At 40.5% G+C, this 7,033-nt stretch overlaps 1 long non-coding RNA gene across 3 annotated transcripts; it reads left to right on the top strand.

Moving 5' to 3' along the window:
• Nucleotides 1-527: 527 nt before the first annotated feature.
• LOC118224307 lies at nucleotides 528-4,485 on the top strand. 3 transcript variants are annotated; one of them, XR_004764618.1, is made up of 4 exons: nucleotides 528-604; nucleotides 1,016-1,060; nucleotides 3,639-3,706; nucleotides 4,390-4,485. It is a non-coding gene; the product is annotated as an uncharacterized LOC118224307 (long non-coding RNA). The 3 variants fall into 3 exon arrangements; XR_004764620.1 differs by having other exon boundaries at nucleotides 902-1,060; XR_004764619.1 differs by lacking the exon at nucleotides 1,016-1,060.
• Nucleotides 4,486-7,033: the final 2,548 nt, after the last annotated feature.

The raw sequence follows: 7,033 nt of genomic DNA, 5'->3' as shown, positions 1-7,033 counted from the left end.
TTGTCATTTAAACGGTATTGAAGCCCAGGCTTAGTGAGGGTTGTGCTGAAAGCAAATGTGGTATTTACCAGAGTGGGTCACTTTTTTTGTACTTCGATTAAAACTGATTTTCCTTAATTGAATTTATCATTTAACCTCTCTAGCATGATGTGAAGATAGAAGCTTTATGTTTACCTGCCAATTGGTTCTTCAGACCATTAGCACACTTGTTAATCAATGAAAATGAATGAAAACGGGTTTAGACTAATGATCAGTTTAAATGGGAAGGTTTCCTCCCTGCCGATTTTCAGCTCAGCAACTGCCACTGGCAGGAAGTTTGCTCATTAGTGAAACCAGGTGGTTTAGTGCAGTGGTAACCAACTCTGTCCTCCTGTGCTGTAGGTTTTCACTCCAACTCTAGTGAAGCACACCTCATTCCAGAGCTTGAGATCTTGTTCAGCTGGTCAATTAGTAGAGTCAGGTGTGCCAAATTAGTTTTTGAGACGAAAACCTAAGGATGGTATATCTCCAAGAACAGGATTGGTTACCACTGGTGTAGTGCTTGGTTGGACACTGCTGCCAGTAGGACCTGAAGTTGAATAACACTGCATTAGATTGCACTTATGTAAGTTATGAAAATATTTTAATGACACTTAACACAGACTACATGATATAAATTGTAACCCTTCATTACTTTGAACAATTTTGTGGGAGCATATTTTCTCAAGAGAACTGATTTGTAGCTTTGGTCCATGCTTGATTGAGCTAATGTTCTTTCTGAACATCCAAATATAGTCAAGCAATACAAGAACATGCATTTGTACCATTGTCAACAAACACTAATCTGGGCTTTGATTTAAGGGGACACTGTTTCACAGTAGTCAAAATGCAGGCGTACAATTTGCTGTGTTTGTTTGGGAAGGACACATGTTTTGAAGGACAGCAGCAGTCACTTTGAGGACGACTGATTATCAGCCATGCCCTCTAGTCTCCCTCTAAGTGTGATTGGCAGGTTGTTGTCTGCTACACCTTGCAGGCAGCAAGGTGGGTGTTGATAATGCCAGCGGAGAGAGGATGTCAGGTAAGCAATCCTTTGAAGTGAGATTATGTGTCTGTGTTGTCACACACACAAAACCCTAAAAGCCAGCGGCCTGTTAGGACCAATGCCCCAATGAACATGCCGCCCCTTTATAAACCGAGACGTCCTCGAAAGCAGTGAACACAGTTCAGTGGCACTGCAGATAGATGTTTGCTTGACAGGATGTAATACTTTGGGTTTGAACTGGAAGGGAGCTTTTGGTACTCACTGACACTGTTGTCACAGAGACTAATTGTAAGCAAAGGAACCCCATCAATTGAAACTACAATGAATGTTACAATTTTTTTGAAATTGAAAGCAATCAGGATTTTTTATTTATTTTATTCTACACCAGCACTGTTTCTTTGACATATTTTGTCTATGTTAAACTTTTCCCATTTGCCATTTTTTCTTTTGGTTATTGTGCTTTCTTCAGTCATCTCTGCTCTGCTGTACATGTCAATTTTAAAACCACTGTTTTATTACACTTTGTGTAATGGATACATGATAATACCTTGTGCAAAGACAACAGGAAACCAGTCTGCTGACATGCACACGCAAAACAATCCTAATGGTTTTTTTAATGAACGACAATCAGTCATACCAGCTGAAACGATGACTCGGGGGTTTTTTGGTTCCTAGCATTGTCATTTGTGGTGTTTGGGTTTGAGAGATGCATTAGCAGTCACGCAGTCAAGAAGAAAGGTATTGAATTGAAATGATTCATGCTACTGCAAACCTACTTTGAATGTAAGAATAAAAAAACTAAGATAAATATCTGAAAACCACGGTGGTCAGAGAAAGGGCGACAGAGAAATAAATGATACTTCCTGTCTCAAGGCTGATCTGAAGACTGAGAACTTTCTTTAGAATAAAACGCACACCGGTCATATATGTGCACATCTAGTTATATAGCTGTAAACACAGACTGCAGGTCAATAATGATTCTGGAGAGCAGGTGGTAAATCAAAATTCTGATTGTGTTTCAGGGCCGCATGCTGCCAAGCTGGTGCAAAGGTTTAGAGATACTAATCATGTATCAATAGATAGGCTGATATAGCAGGCAAAGTAAACGGGGAGCCAAGCGGATAATATAAAGATCACTGAATCCCTGCTGCTTTCGTGCAGTATGAGGCCCAGGGACAAGATTCCTGTCTGCAGTCGAGTTAATGAGGTCATTACCGTAGGTTTCCTCAACTCTTAGGCCACTCTTTTTTTCACATTTATCCTAGAAGAAAATCAAAGACCAATTCATATCTCTAATAGTTTACTGGGGAAAAGTATCCTAAGGCTTTAGGGAAAGCACAGACAAGTGGGTGTACTACTCTGAGTCACCCATTAGCAGCTGTGGCAAGTGACTGATTATAATATAGCATGTTACATGCATGCAGGTACATGTATGGTATTTAAATCTGAAAGCAAATCATTATTCTAATTCATTTAATAGGACAAGCAAATATTTTGACAGTCCGATTTTAAAGTTTGTTAAATTTCCAGTTGCTAAGAACTTCCCGTTTTACCTTTGCCGTCTAAATTCTGATCGGCCAAACAAATGGGGGAAGTGCCAAGGGAGCAATGTCAAAATCAGCCGTCTTGATTGACGGTAGAAACAATGCAGTGGAAGTAGAGTGAAACAGGGCAGCAGGTTATGTGAAGACTGGCAGTAGTTAAAATGAGTATATGCGCAGCGCATATGATTTGAAATGCCAATGCTGGTATTAAAAATGTTGGGATTGTGAAGAAAACAGTATAGATTTCCATCAGAATGTGCAATAATTACATAGTGTAATGGTAACTTAGAATGTATTTGGCACCTCCCCCTCTTCGCACCTGCACTTCCAGAACACGTCTCCTGTCTGTTCTGGCCCCACGATGGTGGAATGACCTCCCCGTGGAGGTCAGAACAGCTGAGACACTGACCCATTTCAAGCGACGACTGAAGACTCACCTCTACAGGCTGCACCTCTCCCCATCCCTCCCTACCCCCCTGTAAATGACTGTAAGCTTAGGGTTGTAACTAGGCAGCTGTTTCGTAGGTGACTTAGGTGCATTAACTGTCTTAACTACTGCTTGTATTTTTCCATAGACTGTTGCTGTTCTCGTTTGTGTTAGTGTTAATCAGTTTAACCTTCAGGGTCCAAGTTGAACTATGCGGTTGTTCCCTGCACTTGGACCGGTACTTCTCTCTAGGGTTTTCGTCATACTAGTTCCTGGTTATGGTTATACACTTTGTTGTACGTCGCTCTGGATAAGAGCGTCTGCCAAATGCCTGTTATGTAATATAATGTATTTTTTTTATTTTCTTTTTTCTTTTTGAATTTTAGCAAAGGAGAATGTACCATGACAAGGAAAGCTCTTAAAATACAAGACATTCCAAACCAGTGAGAAATTATCTTTAAAAAAAAATAATAATGGCAAAGCAATAAGCCTATGAATGACATGCTGTCCTGACCCAAAACGCCCCATGTTCCAGTACCCAGAGGAAACGAAATAAGTAAATGTACATGGAGTTCCTGGCTGTGATTAATGGGGTCCCCAGGCAGCATAGAACTGACTCAGTCTGAAGGACTCTCTTCCCCAGGAAGTGAAAATGATGTTGAGCTGACTGTTGTTACTGGTCTCCGGCTCAAAAACACAGAAGACTGCAAGGTAATTTTTTTAATTAATTTTTTTTTAATCTAGTAGCAACCATGCTCCAAAGGGAATGCAAAAACTAATGTCAAAGAGGAAGAATTAGGTAAGAGGTTAAATATTAGACAATGGTCTTTAGCAAAAAATTGACTGACCGTACAGTTTTTATTGCAATAAATCAAATAAGAGTCATGCAGGATGAGCTTCTTTTTACCACATGCATTAAATGTGTTTCTGAGCATACTCCTTCAACCTATTGCGAGCTTGTGTTGAACGCTAATGCGTGTTGCATCAGATACAGTAACAGCCCTTTGGACGTGTGGATCTAATTGTTGAGTGGAAAGCAGACAGGCGGTGGTGTGTGGAATGGCTCTCTAGAGCAGCACTTTGATAACTTATCGATTCGTCTTGGTGCTTTTAAAGTCATTAAAAGTCCCCTTTCTCACCATCACTCAACCTCATTGAGTAACCGTAAAAGAGCCCCTCCGCGGTGACTGAGCTTGTAGTCAGAACCAGGCGGATTCTCCGGTGATCGTGGAGAGGGCATTGTCTGCGTGAGGGGAAAAAAAAAAAATAGTCGTCCTCAGTGGACCTTGAGAGGATGTACACACACAGGGGGCCAAATAAGATGAAACATTTATACAGTTTTACTACAATGGGAAATATATTTGTGATACTTTGCTGACTATCTATCCATCCAGGGTCGCAGGGGGGCCTGAAGTCTAGCCCAGCATGCATTGGGCAAGAGGGAGGATTACACCCTGGACAGGCCACCAATCTGTTGCAGAGCACACATGCTCACATTCAGACCTACGGGTCTCCAATTAGCCTACCTGCATGTCTTTGGACTGTGGGAGGAAACCAGAGTGCCCAGGGAAAACCCACACGGACACGGGGAGAACATGCAAACTCCACACAGAAAGGGCCAAGCTGGGATTCGAACCCATGATCTTGCTGTGAGGTGACAGTGCTACCCACTGCACCACCATGCTGCCCTACTTTGCTACATAAGGGAAATTCATATTTGGCTGCAAAGCATTGTATATTTAAATCAAGGATTATGTTGGAATGGTTCTGTGTAAATTGCACAGCAGCCTGCTGTGAACAAATCATATTAACAATGTATCTTATGTAAAGTAGAGGCTTTATGATCACTTAAACAACAGTTACCTTTCAAGTGCATGGTGGGGAGCATTGTATAATAATTCAATATCAGATAGAACCTATCCTAGTCTAGCTAGTACAATAAATATAAAAATGAATAATTTGGAATTTTGATTATGACAGAATGAACACACAAGGTATTATTTTTCAGTGTACTACTTGGTTACTAACGAATTACCCCCCAGCCCCCCATATACACACACAATTTCATATATAACAAATGATTTTCACATGACCTTCTCCCACATGAGGAATATGTAGTGCTGTAAAAATTAAAAAGAGGAGGAAAATAAAGAAGGCCGGCTTTAATTTGTGACCATATAGACATATAAATATGTGTCTATACTTGAGGTCAGAGGATACAGCAATTCATATTTGTAAGGACTTATTTCTGACAATGTATGGAAGTTTACCCCCCCCCCCCCATCTCTTAACTTGCTGAAGATCCAGATTCTTTCATAATCTTTTCATTTTTGTGTGATTAAGTGGAGAAAATGTAGTGTCTTCTTAAACTGCAATAATAATCCAACAAATGTATGCATCTTTCATTTTAGCATTCAACAAAACTCATACTACTAACAACCATTATGATTTTCCAACCCGGCAAGTGTATGATAAACACACTGTTTTACTGCATTATAAATATCTCAATTCTTTATCCCCGGCCTGCTACTTAGAGTTATATTCCAATATTACTATCGTATATTGCTTTGACTTTGTTCTACACCAGCACTTTATTTTAATTGAACACTCTCTGAGATATACACTGAATTATTTCCAAACATATTTTTGAAAAGCATGCTTTCTGAAAGTCTTCTCTCTTGATTCTTTGGGTCGGATAAGTATTGTGGGAGTTCCTTTAGCTGCTGATCAAGTTCCACCATTTATCTAACCTGTTTGTTCCTGTTCAAGCTCACCTTGGGGGCCTTGCCCTTCCAGAGGGCGCTAGCCAGGTTACATGAGTTCATCATTTGCAAGAATTTTTTTCGGAATGCGTGACATATGAATGATCAACCTGTGGATCCACCTTTCCACATCTGGCACATTTATAATTCACCTGTCTTCAAACTGATGCCTGAAAGACTAAGGACATTCGATTTGCCGAATACACAATTCCTTGATTCCTCCTTACTTGTATCTTTAACTTGCGTCCGTCGTTGTGTGGAGCTAAGGAGTGAGAAAAGTACACGAGGAAAGGATGCAAGGAGTGAAAATAAGCCACTGGAATGCAAACTCCACCTGGAAAAACTCATGATTCAAACACATAACCTTCTTTCTGTGAGGCAACAGTGGTGCCCACCACCATGCCATCCTGTGCCATCCTCATATTTCATGTTGTATTTTACATAGGCATAGGCAACATAGGCATTTCTGACCCGTATGACCCTCCCTTTAGACTCAAAATTGTGAGCAGTTCTGGTCTGGCACCCAGAAGAGAGAGGTTGAATAAAATATGTGTGAATGTGGTATAACAACAACAAAAAAAAATGTAAAAAGAACCAAAATAAGAGCAGACCGGTAGATTTACCCCAGCTGTGAGAAACACAGCAGTCTTCAGGCTGCTTTGCTAGTTTTAAAGAATTTTTTGTTTGGACAGGTGAACAAAAAAATGAATAAAACATGAAATGAAAACAAAATGCATGGAACTTTTGGAATTTTGTGGAGGAAACTGAGAGGAGGTCAGTGGGCCATAACTCCTCTGACTGGGTGAGGCAACTGGTCTTCTTTCTGCAGTTTGTTTTACCGGAAACTGCAGTATCCACAAAAACGGGGCTAATAAACTGTCGCTGACCGAGTAGATAACTATTTATTGCACCCATCTGTAAGCTGGGCTTCAAAAAAAAAAAAAAAAAAAACATGTGCAAACTAAAAATCAATTCTGCGTGACGATTTTACCCGTGAGCTGAATCACCATTTGTATATGACCTAAATTATACATTATCTCTTTCTGATTCCTGTGCTTCCTCATAGTATGGTCGCTCTGTATCCCATAAGGAAGGAAATAGTCTGTCTGTTGCCTCATATAGTTTGCAACACTTGCTAAAAAGCTGAACAAGAAGTGTGTGTGTGTGTGTGTGTGTGTGTGTTTGTGTGTGGGTGCGTGTGTGTTTGTGTGCCCATGTGTGTCTATGTGTGTGTGTGCGTGCGTGCATGCCTGTGTTTCCTTGGATATGTGTGTAA

The sequence above is a fragment of the Anguilla anguilla genome, chromosome 3 (genome assembly GCF_013347855.1).
Source record: "Anguilla anguilla isolate fAngAng1 chromosome 3, fAngAng1.pri, whole genome shotgun sequence".
Lineage (NCBI taxonomy): Eukaryota > Metazoa > Chordata > Actinopteri > Anguilliformes > Anguillidae > Anguilla > Anguilla anguilla.
The sequence above is the reverse complement of the archived record's forward strand: the minus strand, read 5'-3'. Positions and strand labels throughout refer to the sequence as shown.